The following is a 23,158-nucleotide window of genomic DNA, read 5'->3' on the forward strand; positions in this document are numbered from 1 at the left end:
TTTTTAGATTTGTCAGAAGAAGAAAAAGTATAAGCACTGAGAAGATACAGTGACATGCGCTAATGTGAAAGTGGCATCTGTTTTTTTTTTTTTTTTTTATATATGATTGCTTTGACATTGTATTTAGATTTAGATTTTCAGTGTGATGTAATATTGATGCAGTAAAATGTGTCTTTTGATACAAAAAGATGGGAATGTTTACCAAGTAAGACTATTGTATAATAATACTACATTATAATGAAAGCAGGTTAATAACCATATATGTCATTTTTTGTAATACTATTTATATTTTGTTAACAGCTGCAGACTGCAATGTGTGTGTGTGTGTGGGGGGGGGGGGGGGTTTCTACTTTTCTTATAATTAAATTTTTTACTTGTTCTTCCCCTCCTCTCCTCTCTTCTCCCCTCCCCTCCTCATAGCACCAACAATAACCATCAGAGCCCCTCTGAAGGAAGCCCCTGAGGCACAAAAGCACAACAAAATATAAGATAACTTCTGGGAAGTCTGGTCTCTCCTACTCATTATGTCCCACTGGCCCTCCTTTTTGCCCCCCCAACCCCTCACCCCCCAGTATCTCTGCCCTCAATACACACTCACTCTCTTGTTTGGAAATGAGTTATAACTTATGGGGTAGGTTGGCCTCTCCTGTCCCACTTGTGGACAGGTTTTAGTGCATTTAGTGCATTTCTCTGTCACCCCATCCCTTATCTTCATCTGTGCTCCTCTCTCTCCATGTGGACTAATTTGTGGGGAGGTTTTGGGTTTTGCCTCTCTCTCACACACACACACACACACACACACACACACACACACACACACACACACACACACACACACACACACACACACACCTTCTGTCAATGCCAGACCTTGCAGTTCCTCAGGCACAGGGCAAGGAGCAGGGGTCCTTTGTGGCATGGGTTAGAGAAGTCGCAGTTGAGAAAAGACCTCCTCTGTAAGTGCATGAGTAAGTGTGTGCCTGCATTTGTGTGTTTTGGGGGGTTGCAAGGGAGTGGAGGGGGCATCAGGAAAAGGAACAGAGTTTTCCCTTTTGTGGCGTTTTGTGTTCTCTTGTGTTGTTTGGAGGAAGAGCATAACAAAAAGAGGAGAGCCCAAGTTATTTGTCTGCCCTTCCCTCCTTCCGTCCCTTCGTTCCACCCCTCTTGTTCACTCACTTACTTATAGGAGCCTGTTGAATGTGTAGGAATGGCCTGGAGGGTGAAGAGAGCCACACAGACAGACGGACCGCAGTGTGGAGATGTTTGTCCAACAGAGATGGAGGAAGAGTGGGAGAAAGAAAGAGGGTGTCAGGACCACCTGAGTGTCACCCTCACTCTGTCTGCACTCCCTTCCCCTTCCTCTTCTTTGGCAGGGAGTCACCATTCAGCCCAAAACTCTGACAAAGATGTTCAGTGTGTGTTTTAAAGAAAAGAAGTCAGTGTCTGACTGCCATGCATCAAATAGTGTGTGTGTGGGGAGTGTGTGTGTATTGGGACAGCAGGGGTTAGGGTCCAGACCACACAAAATTACACATAACAGTAAGATGGAGAGCAGAGTGCTTGAATGTCTGACTATATTTGATTGTTTAATTCCAACTATCAAATCCAGGACGTAAAAAATTGGCAAAGAAAACTGGACATTATGAACATGGTAAGAATCACACACAGAGATTAATACGAATTACTCGCAAAGTGAGATTTTTGGGTGTCTTTATTAATTAAAAAATGGGCTCCACTCTCCTTTGTCAGTTGCTACTTTGAAGCACGAATGCTAAACACAAAGTGCAAGTTTCGCAAATGTCTTTGCTCTGATGCATTTTTCTTTTCACTGACTTCCCGTACACTTTCTCCTCATTTGTGAAGAACAATGGGAAATTCACGCCATCATGTGCTGTTCTCTCTTCTCACCACACTCAGGGTTTTCTAGTTTTAGTTTTAGTGTTTCTCTATCATTTCCATGTAAATTAGTATTGCAAATTGGCAAAGTTAAGATGTTAAGATGTTGCAGCATGAATTGAAGGTGTGGCAGTAAGACTGTTATGGCTTTGTGGTTCTCTACTGTTTAGGTTGCCTCGGTAAAAAAAAACAACAACAACAAAGAAGTAAATTCAGTTTTTTTTTGTTTGTTTGTTTTTTTAACATCACTATAGTCCTGTTCAACAGATGGTATAGGCCTGTTAATGGAGAGCCTCTATACCTAAAATTTGATTTTGTTTACTTCTAATTTAATACACATCAAGAAAATGTTAAACGAACACATTAATAAATTACATTTTTATTTTTTAAACCAATATCCTTGCACAGAAGCTAGGTAAGCATTCAGCTTTTTAATGTTGTATTGGTCTTGTTGCAAAACGGAAAGTTGTGAATCAAAATCAAGGAAGTGATTACATTTCTGACAAAAAGGTAACTGGGAAAAACTTAGTTGGCTGTAGAAATAATAGATGTAATTAAGGACCACAGAAAAAACCAAAACCTGATGAAGTCAAAGCACTGCATTGGTACTGTTACTGTTGTAATGTAATAATTATAAAATTATGCCAACATAGTGTTTCTCAAATAATGTCTGTTTCTTCAGGAATCACTAATGCTTAAGTTGTATTGGTGTAGTTTTGTTAAAATATCCTAAATGATCAAAATGCTCAACTTGCTCATGTAGATTTGACCAAAATCTGCTCCTGTTACCTTCCTGCTCCTCTCTCTAGCACTTGTTTCCATTCTCTGTGTCTTGTTTTCATTCTCTGTTTCTCAGAATAACATTGAATTTGGCCACACTGCGTGTTAGGTGTACGCTGGAGAGAGAGTGAGAGAGAGGGAGAGAGAAAGAGAGGCCTGCTTCCCATTAATCTGCCACATATGGTGGATCTGCAAATGACAGATCCTTAATGGTAAACATTGACGGATAGCGTTTGCTTGTTTCTATTGGTGAGCTGGATGGGTACACTTGTGATAAGTGCTTCACTGCCGAGGAGAGAGATGGTGTAAATGGGGCAGGAGAATACCACTAATAAAGCCCCCCTCCTCCTCCCACCTCTGCTCCTCAAGCTAGACCTTTTGTCCCACCTGCTATTCTGTGGCTGTGAAATTAGGTTGCACCCCCTCCTCTTTCTCATTCCTCCTTTCTTTATCCACCTCTTTTCCTTTTGGGTGAACGGCCATGTGAAGAGGTTCATTACCGCAGTGGCTGGCCCTACTCAGGTATGGCTGGGTCTGTTCCCACTATAGGCCCATAGCTCTCTCTCTGTATGGCCCTGCTGGCTCCCTGGAAAAGGGAAACATGGCACACAAAGGTCCTGTTAGCACTTCCTATGAAATCAGCAGTTTTCTCTAGAGGTACAACGCTCCAATTACCTCCAAGACTCAGAAGATGCTATACCCCCCACACAACACTACCCATCGCTTTAGTGTGTGTACGTGAGTGTCTTGGTCCTCACCATCACGGTATTCTTCAAGAAAGGCCTGTGCTAGGTGGCTAATTAGCACTGAAGACACTCTTCTCCTCCTTTTCTTCCTCTTATCCTTGTGCCTTTCTGCTCCTCCTCTACTTACATCCTATGAGTGCATTTTATTTACTAGTCTTTCTTTGAGATGGTTCCCTAAGCTCTCTGCCTTCACATACTGTACACTGCACAAGCAGCCCTTCCATAATCAGCCATGGGGGCTTAATGGTTAGGCATGCTACCTGGAGATCATGGAGCTATCGTGTCTGCCTGAACGGCTGTCCTCTTTCCTCCTGATGCTGTTACAGTCTTGTTAAAGTCAGTGTTGATTGTTGTTATTCCAACCAGGGCTTTTGGCAGTGGTGAGCAGGTGAGATTTTTATGGCAATAAAAGTGAGAGTTTTTGTACCATTGTTTTGTACCACATTTTAAGAGTTGGAAGCGGCTCTTAGTTCCAAAATGATCTGCCTTCCCGCGAATGAACATATAAAAACACTTATTTAAGGATAGAAAACATTTTAACAGTATTAAAAACTGTTTTTGTTTTCTTTTCTAGTGTCATCCTTTACTTGCACGCATGTCAAACTGATTTTATTTTGTAGGCAAACAAGACCTGAAGGTCAATACAGTGAGAATCAGGGAGGTCTTAAAGATCACCATGAGAGTTAAGTGCAGTGAAAGCAGAGCATAAGTGAATCAGGAAGTGGGGGTAAGAGCCTTCTTAGTACAATAAGACAGGTGTGGAAAGGAAAGGACTGCAGGGGTGGAGGAGTGGACAGGGGACAAGGGGGAAGGCGGCGGGGCAGGGAGACAGCCAGATGCATTCACTGACCACAGACCTGGACTTATCTTTCACTGTGGGGGAAAGCACAGCTTCCCCGAGAATAGGCTGACTGTCATTTCAGCCATTTTCATTTGTTTTTCGTTACAAACTGCTTTTTGAGCGTGTGACTCAAAAATACTCAAAAGAAATACAAAAGTCAACCTTGCTTTGTCTGTCACTGTCACACAGTGTTCCAAGAATACGTTTTCAAATGTAAAAAAAAAAATCTATAATAACAAAAGGGTCACAGTCAAAGGGGCGTGAACTGCAAACAGTCCTTAGTCCTGCAGATGATGAAATTAAAATGATAAAATTTTCACCTTAGTAAAAACACAAAACTGAAAAATACTGAGGCATTTTTAAAGCTTAATAATTTCCTAAATAGCTAGTGTAGGGGTCTATTTTTGGATGCAGATTTGGAGGAGTGCTGATTAGAGGGACAGTAAATCTAACAACAATGCCAATGCTCAAGGTACTGTAGCTACATGTAACCCAGTGCAACAATGTGACTCACTGTCTGTAATAATGTTTGGTGTAAAACGCTGGAATAAGTTCAGTCTCTTTCTTTGGTGCTGAGAAAATCCCAACAAGTTCTTCAGAGTGAATATTTAAATAAATTTGAGAGCACTGAACTGGTAGATCCATGTGTATGATAAAAAAATGTTACTTTAATTGAGATTAACTAAACCAAACCTATGACGATATTTCATTCTGTATGTTTGCATCACACACTTACATTATCTAAGCATGAAGCTGCTGCTAATATATATATATATATATGTATATGGGATATATTGCTTTCTACAGTGACAATTTGAAATGAGTGGTCTTGAGTGTTTTATGTCACAGACCTCATCTAATCATAACAAAAAAGTTTCTTTCACTTTTCATAATCTGTGACTCATTTCAGTTTCATCCTCCAGCATCATCATTTATCATGTGCTCAATCTATAACCAGATTACTTAGAACTACCCTATATATGTACATACACACACACCACCTCAAAACTATAGGTATTATTACAGTACAGTTGTACAGTACCATCATCAACGCTCTTATTGGTGGAGACTTATCTCATCTCAGATCCTATCATATCACTGGATAGGATTAATGGACCCCAGACCGTGACATGTGAATTAAACTGCACCCCATCCATGTGGAGATAAAACACATCCAAGTGTCAACTTTTGAACCAGCAACAACTTTACCCATCTGCCCCTGAGCTAGAGGATTTGTAAGCCAATGGCACAATGATACTCATCATAACAGCAACAGCACCATGAATCCACAATCTTGTTTGCAAATCAGCCTTTGACCTAAAACAAATGATGACAAAGCTGTCCGACTTCATCTCATATATATATATATATGTCTCTATTAGACATGGTACATGTTAAACAGAAGGCTCAGAGCACCTTTTAGTACTTTTCATTACATTTAATTTATTTTGCAGAGTATTTACTCATCCATGCACTGAACATGCAGGTTATATTGCAGCTTTCACATTCACACATTTATAAGCCATGCATTCACACTCATATGTTACCTTCAGTGTGTTACTCACCAGCACTTTGGTCACTGTAGCTGCTGGGGGATGGATCAATGGTCATTATCTACTTTATTTATTAAAACACATTTTCTCAGGCAGTAGAGGGATTCAGACCAGTCATAACACCAGTTTTCCAACCTCTAGGCCTCTGCTGCAGACTGGAGCTGACAGGGTAATGTAGGCTGTCTGACTTTTGTGCTCAATCAAGAGGTTGTTTTTTTTTCCATCCTGCTGAAGTTCTGCCAAATACACCTGAAAGGTGAAAAGATCAGCAAAGGGTTTATTTACATATGGAAACTAAATCGTTTTTTTTGTGTGTGTCAAAAAGGACATGCATACTACATTTGCAGTCACATGCATTTATTGTGACCAAATCCATCTCAGGATTAAGCTCTACAACATAGTGAACCCTTTTCTTTTTCACGACAAAAGGGTTGGTGGAGTTTTAAATATAATATTAAGTATTGCATACACAAACACACCAACACACGTATATATATTTGCCTTATTTCATTATTAAGTTGAATTGTATTTAATAAGAACACTGCACTTACTGACATATATTGATATACATCTAAATATTGTAACTCCTGTTATTATATTATTATTATTATTATTAATAATAATAACAACATTAATAATAATAATAATAATAATAATAATAATAATAATAATAATAATAATAATAATAATAATAATAATAATAATAATAATGACTGTGATAATAATAATAAAAATAATAATAATAACATACAGTGATTATTCCCCTTTTTTTTTATTATTAAAAAATCAACATAGCCAAGTTATTTAAAGTTATTTTCCTTTTGTGTATCTATTTTCGCGAGCAGTTAAATATGAAGAAATGAGTTGCAGCTCCAGAATAAAAGCGATTAGGGGAGAGAGGATTATTTTGAATGAGGTCAGTGTTCATGTGAATTAAAACAGCGTCTCCACTGGAGGCCTAGTCACTCAACCAGACAGTGCCGAGGAGGCTTATATTGGGAGAGGCGTTAAAAACCATTTTCTCATCACTCTCCTTCCCTCTCTCTCTCTTCCTTACACCACCTCTTCTCCATCTCTCTCCTCGTCTGAGAAAGCCGAGTCCTGAAAGACAAGCCGCATCATCATGCCATTAAATATTTAAGCAAAACACTGAAACTATATGAAAGATTAAGGGTGCATAAAAATAATTAAGGATTATCGCAATGAAAAATGCATGCTCGGTGTAACCTAGGAGTTCATGATATGAACAATACAATATTAATGGTCTGGAGTGGAGGACTGTGCAGGCAATTCTGTAGCCTCATTAAAAGGAATGTGTTTGTGTCTGGCCCAGACAAGGCTGCAAGCTACAGATACCAGATCAGCCTTCACTGTTTACAGGTCGACAAAACAAACAAAGGTAATGAAACCATGCAGTGTAATAAGGTCTGTTCATTGAGCTGAGGACACCTTAGCACGGGCCTACCTTATTAAGACACAGATGTAAAACCACACTGTGCTGTCTGTAGATGGAGATGGGAGTGGATGGATATTGCTAGGCAACATTAAAATAAGAAAACCCTGTCAGAGCACCGGAGCCAACCGGGGAAGGTCATTGTCAATGCAGGTCGAATACCGGGATATATTCAGGGCCACAGAAATTAGAAAGCACCAATACCTTAAATCACATTACCATGGGCAGACTCCATTTCTTTCACTGAATTATAAAAGCGTGAACAGCCTCATATATCTTTTATGTCCGTGGCCCATTTTTTTTTTTTTTTTTGAGGAGAAGTGTGCTCATTTCTCGCGGGACATTGATATTTTAACAGTGTTTTAATTATTGGACGCAAGAAGCTGCGGGGCCGCTGCAATGATGAGCTTTCCCCACATCGTTGGTTTTCGACAATGTCAGCTCTTTGACATATTTTCAGGCCATTCTGCGATGAATGAAACACAAATGAAACCCATCGCCTATTGGAATAAGGTATCAATAATTGGCGGCGCAGCGGAAAAGGCCGGGACCGTAGAGTTTGGGAGATGTGACCTCTCCTGCAGCGGAGGATTAGGGGCCAAACACAATAATGGGAAATCATTGTGTCAGCGGATTATGCAACTATCTTTAGGTGCCAGCACAGTCCTTATATGATGGAGAGAAAATGTGTAAGTTTAAAAAGAGCCAGGCATCTGTCAGGAAAAACGGAGCCCATGGTTCCCCAGAAGAAATACACATTGGACGCGCGTCAGACGCAAAACAGCAATTATGAGGCTACACATCAACTATTGTGTGTCTAATATCTTGTTATCCTTCAAGATGATTTCTCACGGAGCAATTTATCCAGTTTTTCACACAATGACAAAATATAACTGGTTCCTGCAAAATTCCTTCAACAAACCTAATCATATCCGATTAATTTAACTTTTGAGAAAACGACAATATGATATTAAAAAGGCACGATGCATTAAGATTGATGTTTTTACACACACACACACACACACACACACACACACACACACACACACGGTGAAGGGCTGTTGTCAGAGGCTTCTCACAGTCAGACGGTCCCTCCATTAGTGCGGGTGACCGCACACTGCGGCTCCATGCGCGCTCCCCCGCTCGAGCGGCAGATTAGACGCAGATTGTGCTGCTATTATGAATTCAAATCCATCCTCCCATGATTGAAGGGAACCATTACAATAAGTCACGGGCTGCTGCTGATAATGGCATAAGGCAAGCACAGCCTTCAGCCGTTGTGACAGGATATTGAACGGAGGTGAAAAGTTAACAAAATTATCAAATAGCCGAGACCGTGTTCCCTCAGATGTCATTGTCCTGAGAAATAAAACGATATTACAAGGGAGTGAAAAATAATACAGGCAGGCTTTTATGAAAAAAAAAAAAAAATCTGTCTGACGTTTATTTTTTAAATGCACCTGCTGAATATCGGAATCACTTCCCTCGTAATGAGACGATCTGCAGCTTTACATGGGGGCCTTGCAGCTGATGGACTCCTCTCTCCGCGGCAGACACAGCCTCGTCGTCACAACACACTCCTGCCTCGCCCTGTTCCACAGTGGCATCATTTCTGCCAGAGTTAGGGCAGCATGTTGTTGTCCCAGCTCTGAGACAAGAAGGGGGGAACTACCTGGGGGGGGGGGCAATGGCAGCAGCAACACAATCAAAGGGATGAGAGGAAACCAAGAGAGCTTTCAAAAAACAAAGCCACTGGGACAATTTTTTTTCCCTAAACTGTATCTATGTTTCAGATTCATCTCGGCGATCCTACATACACCTCCATTATTAGGTGACGTTATTATTTATTTATTTAGTTATTTATTAACACCCCTCCCACACACACACACACACACACACACACACACAAGAACGTTGAGGGTAGAGTCAAACGATGAGGCTGCTGCTGTATATTGTTGCAGTAGATATAAATGCTAATGTGTGTGTGTGTGTGTGTGTGTGTGTGCGGGCCTCATGGAGTCGTTCTGCGGGGAGAAATGATAGTCGCATTAACCCTTCAACTCGCATTTCATGGCTGCCTCGTTAAGAAGCTTGTGGATTTAATTACCGGCGGTTAAGGCTGTGAAGGTACAAGGCCCCGTGTCGCCGTGTAATTGGAAGCATTTCACTGTACACCCAACTTAACATTTTCCACCCATCTCTAATTGTCAAGTACAATTCACACTCATTAATAAGGCGAATTATGTAATTTTCAAAACAGGACTTGCTGTGGATGATGGGGCGCTTGGGGGTGGGGGGGTACATCACATGGCCCATGGCTGCATATAGGCTTTTAAAGGGCCCTTTTGTGAACATAGCATTAGTGTTGGTGAAACTCTAAGTGGTTGTAAACTATCTTTTAGCTTGTTAAGTCAATTTCAAAATATTTATCCTTTGAATTCCATTGTGGGCAGCAAACACACAGTGGTCTGCAATGCATGACATGGACATCAGCTCATCTAGAAAATGATGATGAAAATGCAACCTGCACTGAAACATTAAGTATAATTACATGTTGTGACCTCTGTTTTTCTGTGTAGTGTTAAGTAGAGCAGTGTCTAATGTATGAAATAAGATGTGAGCCATAATGCTTCACCGTTAAACTTGCCCTCATATGTGATTTTAAATGAATGACTGGAACTTGCATTTTACAACAAATAATTGGCTCCATGAATTGGTCTGAGAAATTGCTATTAAAAGGAAGGATAGAGGAATTAAGAAGTACATTAAAAATGCAGGAGTATTTGACCTTTCCATGAAGAGCATTGGAATATAAATGAGTTTGATCATTGTAATAGGCTGTGTGTCTTCTCTGTGGCTACTGTACGGCTGTCGTCTTCATTAATTTACTCCACCCCTTCCAGCTTTATCAGTTCATGTCTCTTTTCCTTTCACTTCCCAGGCCTCTCCCCTGCCTGCCGTCCGTCCATGCCAGGTATCAGAACTACATGACATTTTCAGTTTGCTCACAGTCATATCTTCTCTCTCTCTTGTTTTAATCACCATTCAATAACCCCCAATGACTGCGTGAATGGCAACATTTAATGGGCTACACTTCATTTGCTCTTTTAAAATTGACTTGCGTTGATGGCAAATGACAACGGCAGGAACTGTCTGGAATAAAGAAATCACACACAGTGACAGTTGCAGTGAGGCGAAGGCCAGGCACTGTAGCAAATGAAGTCCTCAGCCACAAGATTCCATTAAAATGTCGCCATGTGATACCAATCTGCAACTTTATTATTACCAGGCCCACTTCCCCCACACCGGCGTAGCCGCCACTGTAAACGCTGTCGTACTCCATTCTGCATTATCAGAAAACACAGTCATTAAAAAGCATTTGACCTTTTTGTAGCGAGTACTGAGAAATTACTGTTCCTGTTTGGTTCTCACCCCCCTCCTTCTTCCCACCTTGTTCGCCGAATAAATCACTTCACTGCAAATTGTAATGCAACTCCTCCTTTGCTCTGAGTGGCGTTAGGTTCGCTCTGCCTCGACAGCGCCTGAGGAGATACTGCCGTAATTAAATGTTACATCTGCCAATTGTTTCACAGGGACAATGAGAGAGGGAGGGGAGGCCAGCCGCGAAAAGGGGAGGAAGGGAAAGGAGTAGACAGGAGGAGAGGAGAGGTTGGAGCGAAGACAGACAGATAGAAAAAGCTCTTGGCCTCACATTGAGCATCTCAGTGTCATCCTCCTAGTCTGTATTGATCTGATGTGTGTGCAGGTGCGTGTACATATCCTTGTGTGAACCAGACAGACAGATCGAGTGTTAGAAGTGTTAGAGCGTATCCTAACACTTTGAAATCCTCTGCTCAGACAGCAGCTATCTCAGATATCTTGGCCTTGCTGCCATTTGCTGCCTTTCACTGACACCTGCGAGCCATTGCCTGGCGTAGGGAAAAGCGACCTAAGTGACTGTGGTATGTATTTGCATGCACGTGAAAACAAACATCCTTGCGACCGGACCCCGGATAAGCAGATGAAGACGGATGGATGGAAAACAAATATTTATTGTTTTTATGATGCATGCAATCATATATATACTGTACACACACAGAATGCACATTCAGGAATCTCAACCAGTGCTTATGCAGACGCACACCCCTCCACATACGGACGGAGCCTTTGTTTATCCCTGGTGAAATGAAAACTGATGGAAGTTGCTCTAGTTATTACATATCACTCTCTGCGAGCAATTAGCAACTGCACAGGGGGTGGAAAAACATACATGACACAGTCTGTGTAGGAAAGGAAGGCAAGTTTGTGTGTCTTTGTCCGTGTGGACTCATGCATTTTTAGTCAAAATCTTCTTACACAGATGGGAAGGGGTACACCAGCAATCAGAGGTCAGGCACCACATTCTACATAATATACGCATTTGAAGGGTCAGTTTCATCATATTTTAAAAAACACAATTTTATCACCAGCATCAATCCATGCATAGAATTTTTTATTTACTTATTTTTGTTGTTTTTTTGTTTTTGTCCTGGTCTTTCAGGTATCTGCCTTCCAGATATCTTCTGTAACTGTGGAAATGAATGGTGTCTATGGAGTGTTCTTTCAAGCGCATATTGAGAATTTACATTTATGAATACTTCTTTCAGTGGATGCTTTTATAGTTTTCATTTATTTAATGTAAAGTAGCTACATAAAAAACTGTGTGCCACAGGATATTTTTAGGTTTTTATGTGACATGATTATGTGGTATGTACATAAATACACACTAAAGCGATCGAAAAATTCAGTAACAGTAGTCTACTCATGATTATACCAGTATTACATTGTAGTCTGTCCCCAGGCTACTGTTACATTAAGCTAAGCTTTAGTACCGTGGCAAATCAACAAGGGGATGAAGAATGGATAAATACAGGGGTTGTGTGAAGCAAACCCTGGTATATGTGCCGCAGGGTAGAGATGCATTTCCATAACAGCGATAAATTGGATTTAACGGCAAATCATAGACAACAATAGTTGAGGATGCTAAGGGCTGTTGTCCTCCCACCCTACAGCAAGGATCTACGAAGACCTCTGCTTGTATTTGTGTGGAAGCATGCGCCTTAGTAGCTAAACGGGCTTGTCTCGTTGAAGGTATGAAATCACTCTGACCGTAAGCACCTTCTCTTTCCAGCCGTGACCTGTTATCCATTTAGTTGAGGAGAGTCAGGGGAATCCTTGTGTATGCCTCCAGGCGGATGCCACCACAGACTCAAGCCAAAGAAGTCTCACCAGGCAGACTGGAAGCCGTGGGGAGAGCCTGCCTGTTACACCTGCTACTCAGGCCTACAGGTGCCATTAGAGAGAGCTACCGAGATCTATCAGGAAAAAATAAATGTTGGTTAAGTACAGTAGTTGTGAAGCTTTAAAGAAGAAAAGTTTCCATAATTAGTCTCTACAAAATTTATTGTGAAATACATCACAAACTTATAGTTGTTTTTTCTGTCAAATGCAAATTGTGTCACACAATAGACAAATGTCTTTTATGATTCTGTGAAACATATTGGGTGCATTCTCAGTAGTCTTCATTGAGACCACTCTGTTAACAGTAAAATGTTTCTCAGGTGATTAAGTTTGATGCACTTCACTTAAAGAAAAAAAAAATGCTGATAAAAATCAACAACATCGCAGCAAGAGGAGTCATAACACACAGTTTCAACAGGATGGGCCTGATTTTAAAAAGCAAAGAACACAGAGGATGATATTGTCAAAGAGAAGTAAACAGAGAAATCAGCTAAATACATGCAAACCTACTCACACTCACACAAATACGCACACCTCCCGCTGATGGCGATAACAAATAGTGATTAGCATGTGAAAAACAACACAGACGGGGTGTAAGCAAGCAGATGCCTGTCCCCCTATTAGCCATGTTGATTAGCCTACAGTCTTAATATCTTTGTTTTGGTGGATGTGTGTCTCTCTCGCTCTTTCCTGTTCTTGCTCTCTCTCTCTCTCTCTCTTGGCGACACACCCAAGGCCACCCTGTAAAACCCAAACTCATCCTAAAGCCAACTCCTGCCTCTTTTACCCAGAAAACAAATACACAATCAAACAACACTAAGCCACACTAATTTCCTCCCTTGCTGCAGCTTATTCAAAGACACACTCTGTCTCTCTCTCTCTCTCACACACACACAGACACACACACACACACACACACACACACACACACCTCCTCTAATTTCCTGGGGCCGCGGTACTGGCAGGGAGTGTGTTGTAGTGCCAACAGAGCTCTGTGTTTGGGGTAATTGCTCTTGCTGCGTTAGTATGGAAATCTGCGAATGCGTGACAGGGCCAGATAGCTTCCTCCAATGTTGTTCTGATCCTGCCTCTAGGCCCACAGCCAAACTATTTTATCTCTTAATGCATTAGAGTGATCTTCCAATTAGCCCACGCTCATAATACTCCCCCATTCCTGGTGGCTGCCTGCTCTGGGCTGCAGAGAGACAGGGAGGGAAGCATTGGGTATGTAAGTATGTGTGCAAGTGTGTGTGTCCATGTAAATGTGTGTATTCTGTGGCTTGATGGGATGGCGGCGGTGGAGGTGGTTTGGGGTGGGCGGGGTTGGTGACCAGGAAAAGTAAAGTGGAGAGGATGCTGTGTATGCCTGTGTGTGTGCGTGCATGCAGGCGTACAAGAGGGGTGGGTGGGTGGTTGGTTGGTGGTGTGGCGATAGTTCTGCTTGAGAGGTGAAATGAGGTGCTTATTGTGCGCGGCGTGGGGGTTGCAGTGTTAGTCCGGGGCTCCTGTTGTAAAGTTTGCTGATAAGGGGAACCCGGCCCTTGAGCATCCATTCTCCTCGGTGTATTAGCGCTCCCTTATCAGGGGCCCAGATAAAAACCGGCATGCCATTTGCCTTCGGTGGAATTAAGCCCTCCTCCTCCCCCTCCACCTCTTCCTCCTCCACCCTCCTCCCCTTGTCTGCCTTGGCTAACCGGGCGGGCTGCGATTAACCTCGACACTGTCCAATATCCTCGGCAGACTCCCACCTGCAGATTAGCTGCTATTAGTTATGACCAACTAAATTAACCACCGCCGCTTCCCAGAGAGAGAGAGAAAGAGCGAGTGGAAGATGCAGGGAAAGACGCGGGTGGAGGGAGATGGAATGAGCATGCAGCAGTTCATTTAGAAAGAGAGGGACAAACAGGGGGAAACTGATGGGAAGAGGGTGCAAAGTGAGCGAAGGAGAAGGAGAGAGGGATAGAGAGAGAGGCCAAGTGCTCTGAGCGCTGTGTGTGTACACTCTGAAGTGGCTCACTCTCTATTGTACACTATGGGATGTTTTTATTGCAAGCCTAGCACACACTATGCTTGCGCTGATAAAATAAAACGTATATGCACTCACCAGTTAGCACTGACGGGAAATATTTCAAAAGAAAAAAAAATTGTCACTATTTTATCATATCTGCCAAAGCAAATGCAAATGTTTCCTTTAACTGCTCATCTAGACTGACACACACTGATGAACAGACTGCTCTCTAGCACAGTCATTTTGAGAATACTATTCAATTTCATTTATTTACTTAATGTCATTTCACTTGACTCCATCTCAAATTATAGAAAATCTAACCATTGTCCCAGTGGACTGAGCCAATCATCACGATAACTTTGCTTTTGAGTAAAACGCTCTCCTTTTCAGTAGTGTCAGTGCAGCTGAATAGACCATCAAGGGAAAATAAACACAATTTTCTAACGCTGCTAACTGTCATGAACACCCTCTGGCCGACAGCATCTCGGTTTATGAGCCGCTGGGTTTATAGCAGAAAACATTCTCACATTAATGCCATTTCTCATTTTGATTTTATTTTTTAATTGCATCTGCTACATTTTTTTGAAAACATCAGGGGAACTAAAACAATAGACCAATTGAAAGAAAATATCACACATGCATACACACATGGGAATATTCGCACTCACGTACAAGGAACTTGGAATTATATATTATTATTGAAATAAATATGATTTAAAAGACATGAAGCACATTTACAAAGTCTATTTACATTACAAAGGCTTATGCATTTAACCTCTAAGTGGTATTTTAATCACAACATTCTGGTCATGTAAAAAGAACAATAATACATGTGGAATACTATCAGTGAAAAACAACTGGTGGTCCTGCCTCATCTATTTGTTTTCCTCTCGGCTGGTATCAGTCTTCAGTCCAGCCTGTCCACTCTTGACAGACGGTCACAAGAAACAATGTGACTGGCACAATACTGAAGACCTTTGCCTCGACGTGTTTGCAAGTGTGTGTTTGTGCTGACTCGGGAGATGGACATGGTGGCACACTGCCTTTCTGTTTACATGACCCCCCCCCTTGCGAACACACACGCACACAAACTCCAAAGACACACAGTGACAGTGTCTCACCACACTTGGCTAAGCCTACGCTAACAGTATTAAGCCATCGCATCTGTGCTTTATTGACAGGAGATGTGACAGGATGAAGCAGAGCAACCTGCAACCTCTGTGCCCAGGGCAATCGTCTCTCCTGCCCCTGTGTTTCTTTCTTCTCTTCTCTTACCTCTTGCTGCCTTTTCTCCCAGCTCACCATGTTCAGATATGATATTGGTATTTACACAGCTCTGAAAAGACATAGCTTAGTGCACAGCCAACCTCCCACATCCGAAAATCAATACTCAGCAGGTTTATTCATTCAAACTGCTAACTGCTGCATTAATTAGAGATCTCTTTAAAAAAAATCAACAGTGTCTAGATTTTGTGTCAGATTTTAAAATGATAATATGAAATATCTTGAGTTTGCCTTTGCCAGCTTATATAATTTACAAAACCTGTACGTATTTTCTGTTGTATTAATTACATTAGCTGATAAGGAATAAATGGTTGTTACAGAACTCCATGACAGCAGTTCTGTGAATATCTTGGCATTTTTTTGTTGAAGGAGCTGAGGAAAAAATCTCTTTGTAATTCGTACCAATACTTGCATCACTTTGAAATCTAGCCCATCAACACTACAACGTAAGCTGTTACGGTTTAAAAAAAATAAAATCAAAAAAATGTCAGTGTTGTTTCAGGAATACCAAGACAACATGTGGAAGGGCGGCACACATTTGGTGTTGGTGGTACGGTACGGTGGTGTGTCTGGTTCACAAGATTGCTCAGTGACAGTGTGCCTTCCCTTTACCAGTCTTCTCTTTTCCTTTTGTATTTTGCTGTCACTCAGAGGCCTTGAGTATTGGATAACACCATTGAAAACAGTCGCTGTAATTTTAATAGGGAGCCAGTGGGCTTCAAAGGACAAGCGAACATGGCACGGTTGTTGCCCCCCGCCATGTAAAACGACAACAGAAGTGCAAAGCCGGTGGCCCCCCACTCCCTCTTCCACCTCCACCCTTGTCCACAATGGAAAAACCTGTTTATCTCCACGTACAATTAAGAGTGTGAAATTCGAACATGCCGTATTAACTAAGAAACCCTGCTTTTGTTACAAAGGAAACAAAGCCTCAGGAGAGAAGAGAGAGTCAGACATAGAGCAGAGACTGTGGAAAAAAGGATTTCTCTGTCACAAGAGAGAAAGACAGCATGGCTCACTGATATGCAGACATTTCACATCACATATCCAGTTGGCATGTGGTTGGCACACACACACAGATAATGTAATACATTTTCTATGAGTGCGACATTTTCTATGACTTTGCACACATTGACTTTTTATTTCCACCATTCCGTTCAAACACACACACACACAAACATACACAGTACACAGAAGATTGATGACAGTGTGCCAACCCCACCCTGCGTGCTTATTCATTCACCCACTGTTTTGGCCCACTATCAGGCCTCTGGCATTACGGGCCAGCCAGACCACCCTGACCGTCCTCCCCTCACCATCCCTCCATCTTCTCCAGTCCCGGAGCCAGCAATCCAGCCAGTCAGGTTCAATGTGGCTTTACTTACTGCCATAACAGCACCTCACATCTTCCACTTCCACGTTAAGAAAATGAGTAATCAACAGACCGAGAGGCATTTGCTGACTGTCAGTCAAATCCACGACTCCACTACACTATCAGTCCTATGCCCGTCACCAAGCCCCTCTTTCCTTACTTCCTCTCCTCTAATACCAATTTAAATCATTCAACGTGCCTTTCCTCTCGCTGCCATTATTCAAAAAGATCATAATAGTTTTCCCTGTGCCCAAAGCACAAAAAATCAATTATTTCCCCACAAAGACTTGAAAGTACTTAGCGCGGGCCTGCGAGGGGAAAAGCTGTGGGTTATATCAAATTGAAACTGCACTCATTACACAGGCACACAATTAGTTACCTCTGGTCTGCCTGCCGCTCTTTAATTTCCGAAACGGCATATCTGTATTATAACAGAAACAAGCATGCAAATGCTATTGTTGGGGATTTAGAGAAATCAATAGGACGGCTGGCGAGAGGCGTTTGGTGGCGCTGTCACTCAAAATCTGCTGCCGGCGACTGATAAAGGTCTGAATTCAAATTAGCGCCAAAGCCGGCCAGTGACATCAGAAGTGACATCCGAAATAAAAGGGACGACTTCATGATACATGTAATTATTCTCCTTGCATTTGTGCTACATTTTTTCTTCACTCTCCCTCCTCTTTCCTCCCCTCCCTCACTCTCTCTTTCTCCTCATTGTGTGTACTTGTGTAACTGTGCTTTGCATAAAGGGATTAGGAGTGCCTTAATGAGAAACTGTAATTGTTTTTTCAGCCACGCTCTATGGATATGCTCGCATGTATGTACGTGTTTGTGGATATTTGTGTGAGAGAGGCAGATTGAAAATATGGTTTGAATGAATGCCTCCTGTTTAATGCAAAATGAATACAGTATTGAAATAATATGTTTTTTTTTTTCTCTCTTCCATATCAGAGGAGTTGGCGTGAAAGCTAGAAAGGTCTGGGAAAAAATTATGTTATGAAATACATTTCCCCACAATAATGAGCCAAGAGCTGATACTGAACAATGGAAACATAACCAGCGTCAGCTTCAGGTCTTCTCAGATACCAAATTATTGACATCTTTTAGTTTCCAGCGTCACCAAACTTTTCTGTTCTGCAGAAATCCTGATAAGATATAACAGCTACAAACACAACTTGAGGAAATACATGAGTAAGTGCACTGTAGCAGCATTAACGCTGAGAACCATTTATCAGTGCTTGTGCCCTTAGTCAGTGCCGATAAGCTGAAATGGTGAACTGAAGTCTCTTTAAAGTATAAACTGTATAAACTGGCCAAAATTTCTTTCTTTCTTACAAATTCCATTTAATTTCATTTTTGGAAAAAAATCTGAGTACAAGATATATAATTGATTAATTTAAAAATATGTTTGATAAATATAGTTTTATTTGGCATTACAACATTTTTGTGGAATTTATTTTTGGGAATTTAGAGATGAGAGGAAATCGTGTTTCGATGATGATCTGAACTGAAATGTTAGTTTTAAATCTGACGCAGCTGGAATTATCTGTGCAATAATAACTGTGACTGATCATCAAAGTGACTGATCAAAGTGAATCAGATTTTGAAATTAACGCGTAAAGATTTTTTGCAAAGATCGACAGCAAGAAGGTTCTGGAGTTCTAGACCTGCTGGTGGTGACAGGTCACCAGTCCATTGCAGGGCCAACACACAATGACAGACAGAGACCAACAACCACTAACACTCACACTCAGACCTACGGACAATTTAGAGTCACCAATTAACCAAACACCAAACATGATGTCTCTGGACAGTGGGAGGAAACCAGAGTACCCGGATGAAACCACAAAAGCATGAGGAGAACAAGGAAGGCCCCAGGCCTTTCAGGGACAGACCTCATGACTTTCTTGTTGTGGGGCAACAGCGCTAACCACTATGCCGCCTGCTACCCCATGAGTGTCCAGATTCGTAACTCACTGTTGTTGCTGTTTTTTAAATGAAAGTAATAATAAAGTGCTTTGTCTTGGCCTGCCACAATGAACACGCACATACAATGCAGTTGCTCCAAAGCTGAAGTTATTGCCTACCAGTCCTCTGACTTTGATGTGGAAGCCAGTGAAACCGCTGTTTGCAGATGATGAGGCACTATGAGATCACCTCTTTATCAGCTCCTAATGGTTGGTCTGGTCACCTGCATAGATGGAGAGATAAAAGGGTTAACAAGCAAATGGCTACAGATGCTGCACATCTCAGAGGTAGAAAATAACTGCCAATGACCTTCCCAGGCTGACAGTGTAGTTAGAAGAGAAATGGGACAAAGTTCAGAGGGATTCATTGTACCAGAGGGATGTTTCCACTCTGTTGTTCTGTTCATAGTAAGATTGTCTTGGGCACTGGATTAAGTTAAAGAGTGTGTCAACGTCCAACTGGAAGTCACTGATAGTAACACCAACATTCATGGAGCGAATTTCAGACATCTTCATAGGCCTTGTAATACTGCCAATATTACTTTACCTACTCTATCGTAATGATGTCACTCCTGATGTTGTTATACGGGATATAATTCCTACAAATATACAATCAGCTCTGGGATTGTGAGGAGGCAGAGAAGAGGCCTGTACCTGCTTTGGTGAAGCCAACTGGACATGAATCTGACCCATCCTCCTCGCTGCGAACTCCAGCCGGGTGTAAGGCTCTGCATTTTTTTTTTTTGTGTGTGTGTGAAAGGAGGGTTAAAGCAAACATGTCTGCAGTTAACATTATGTGCAGACCCATCTGTATTTCTCCTCCCATGTCTTATCCTCTCCTCACTGCCCTCCCACCTTTGTCTCCATCCTGTGATGCTCACTTTGGAAGAGCAAAACGATCAGCCATATTTCTGCCTTGTCCCGGAAACAAAGCCCTCTGTGCTGGGCTGGGCCAGAATGAAGTGGGGCAAAGTATGCAGGGGAGGGGAGAATGTGCCCTTTGTTGCCCCCCCACCCTCCCCCCAATTCTTTCTATCTCTCCATATCCTGCCTCCCCCTTCTCCCTCCCCTGCTAGTTCTCTAACATTGAAGGGAATGGCAGGGGAGGGAGGAAGGGGGGTGGCTGGTTCATTCAGCATCGGTTAAACGTTTTCACAGTGGCACAATGCCGGGGCGGAGTAGGCAGGTGCAAGCCGGGGAGAGGGAGGAAAGGAGGGAAAGGCAGATAGAGCAAGGGAGAGAGGGGAAGAGAACAACAGGTTGACCTACAACGGACTGTAATCATGTAGCTGCACTAACCCCAAAGGACCTCCAACCCTCTGTCTTTCTTGCTTTCTCACAGTTTCTTTCTCTTTCTCTCACTCCCTCACCAGCGTACACAAGCTCACTGCCCCAACACTTGTAAGACCAACCAAGGATGTACACACACACACACACACACACACTCACACACAGACTGGCAGAGCATACAAGCTGAAGGCATACAAAAACACACCCACAACTAAGTTGCACATTTGCACTCATTTCACATCCATGGCTAGTCAAGTGCAAGTAAAACACACATTCATGCACACACACAACAACAGCAAGCACATAACGTGCCAAATCACACATGCTAAGTTAAGCACTTGTGTCATAATATGGACACACCCTCGCACACGCGCACATTGGATTTCTCTTGGCCCAATCAAGTGTGTGATGGCCGGTAGGAAGGCTGCATGAGGGGAGGGAGTGTATGTCTCTGTGTGTCATTCATCTACAGCCAATGAGCAAATCTTACTCACTAAAGACCTGTTAGAGTTTGTTTATTCATGTAGTTGTATTTAAATGTGTACATGACTGTTAGTTTGTGTTCAGTGTGTACATTGGGGCCACTTATAGAAATTTCACCTCACCTCAAAGAAAAAGGTGTTAATGTCTCTGTGCTCATATTATTGAGGCTTTTTTTGTAGGCAATAGATTGAATGCTTCCTATTAACATTCATGAGTGAATGGCAAGGGCTGAAAGCTGAGCTCTGTCATACCTAAAAAGGGAACACCTTTCCCATCTTCATCAAAAGTGTTTCAGCTGCATTGCCATGATCCTGTCTGAGGTGAGCTCAAACAAACAGAGTTGAATGTTTTGTGAGGATGTGTTAAGATGTTATATTAAATCAATCTGGAATTTCAAAAGTGTAACTTAACTCTGGTATGGGAAACTATTAATTTCACATTTGAGCTTTCAGTCTTGCGTGTCAGCAGTGTCGGCCACCCAGCAGAGAGGGACGCTGTCAGAATTCCTCTTTGAAAATAAACAAACAGGAAATGTCTTTGCACTTCACTCTGCTTGGTTGCTAGAGGAGATGGATTCCTAACATTCAAAGTTCGATGGAAATTAATTTCCTTTCTGCCAGAACTCAACAGTTGTATTATATGTAGCTGATTGTAAAATAAATTACATGATCACAAGGTGTCTTTTGCTCACAGAAAGTTTCCGAACATAACAGTGAAGCTCTGAGGTGTCTCTGTCAGAGCTGATTCTCGGTAGTAGTAGTTTTCACAAAATCTCCCCTGAAACAGACCTTGAAATTGTTGGTGCTAAACAAAAAACAAAAAACAACGTTTACTATTTGGGATTCATTGGAAATGTGTTGGCTATTTTTTAAGGGTTAATCAACCCTTTAAATATATGTTCAATGAAGACATTAGTAGGTGGCAGAAAAAAAACAAGAGACTCAGAGGAAGTATGAATGGTTGTGAGTTTCTGTGGTACCTCTCCTCTCCTGCAACACCTGAAACGACATTGTCACACTACAACTTTCTACTATCCCTCTTTCCTCTTTAACCTCACTCTTCCTCACCTCTTCATTCCCCAGATACACTCTGGAGCCTTGCTTCCTCTCTGCTTCCCGTAGGTGATCGATGGCCTTGCGAACATGAATCTTCCATTAAAGCTTAAGCGCTCAGGATACACTTGCTACTTTGCTGTCACCCTCTTTCCTCTTCTCATTGCTTTCCAAATTTTTACTTTACCTTTCTCCAGTCATCTTCCTCGTTCCACTCACATCTTAAATCCGTCCTTGCTCTGTTCCCCAACATCTTCTCATCTTCCTCTTGGCCCTCCTCTCTGTCATTCATGCACAGATTAAAGGGGTTGTCAGTCTTCTGCTATATTCGAGCTTTCTAGGAACAAAGGTTTGTACTGCACGGTGAAAAATAAGATGATGAACTGCGTCGCACTGGGGATTTGGAGGATGGACGGACAATGTACTATTATATGTACATGAGCATGGTTGCACACACATGCATGCACGCAGAAAGGGGCAGGCATATTGCTACAGTACCATTAACCAAAGCAAACAGCGGCTATGGTCCCATGTGTCTGCCATGCTAATTTTGAAATGCCATGTGACATTAACATAGGCAAACCAGGTCACATCTAGCTTAACTCTGGTTTGACAACTACACAATACACTGGGGCTGCTTTCCCACTATAACTACCTGCTGTTCTGCTTCTGTCTTGAATGCCGCCCTCACTATTCCCAAGATAAGATAAAGGAATGACAGAGCCTGCGCTCAGGGGACTGTTTATTTAATCAGGGACTCAGTAATATAAGGTTGGACCATGGACAGTGGATGTAACCAACCCATTAACTGCCATGTTATGGTAGCTGCTAGTTAGGAGCCACTAAGGCCTTAAAATAATTCGCTGGTTCCAGTTACTGCACTTTGGCATGGTTGTCAAGGAGACTGCCACTGCATTTTCTCAGTGGAAAAATAGTTGTACCGGTGGTTTTCCTTTCACATTTGCCGCATTGTAAATTGTTATATTTGGTGCTTGGTTGTCTTGTTGATTTCTATACTGAATACTAGACTTTAATGGTCAGCTACATGAACTGACCAGATATAAGACAACAGCAGTACGTAAGCATTTTACTTCTACTGTCTACTTACGTCGACCTGTGTTATTACGCCACTCCCCTCAGAGTCAACTGCTAT

The sequence above is a fragment of the Echeneis naucrates genome, chromosome 15, assembly GCF_900963305.1.
Source record: "Echeneis naucrates chromosome 15, fEcheNa1.1, whole genome shotgun sequence".
NCBI classification, from domain to species: Eukaryota; Metazoa; Chordata; class Actinopteri; order Carangiformes; family Echeneidae; genus Echeneis; species Echeneis naucrates.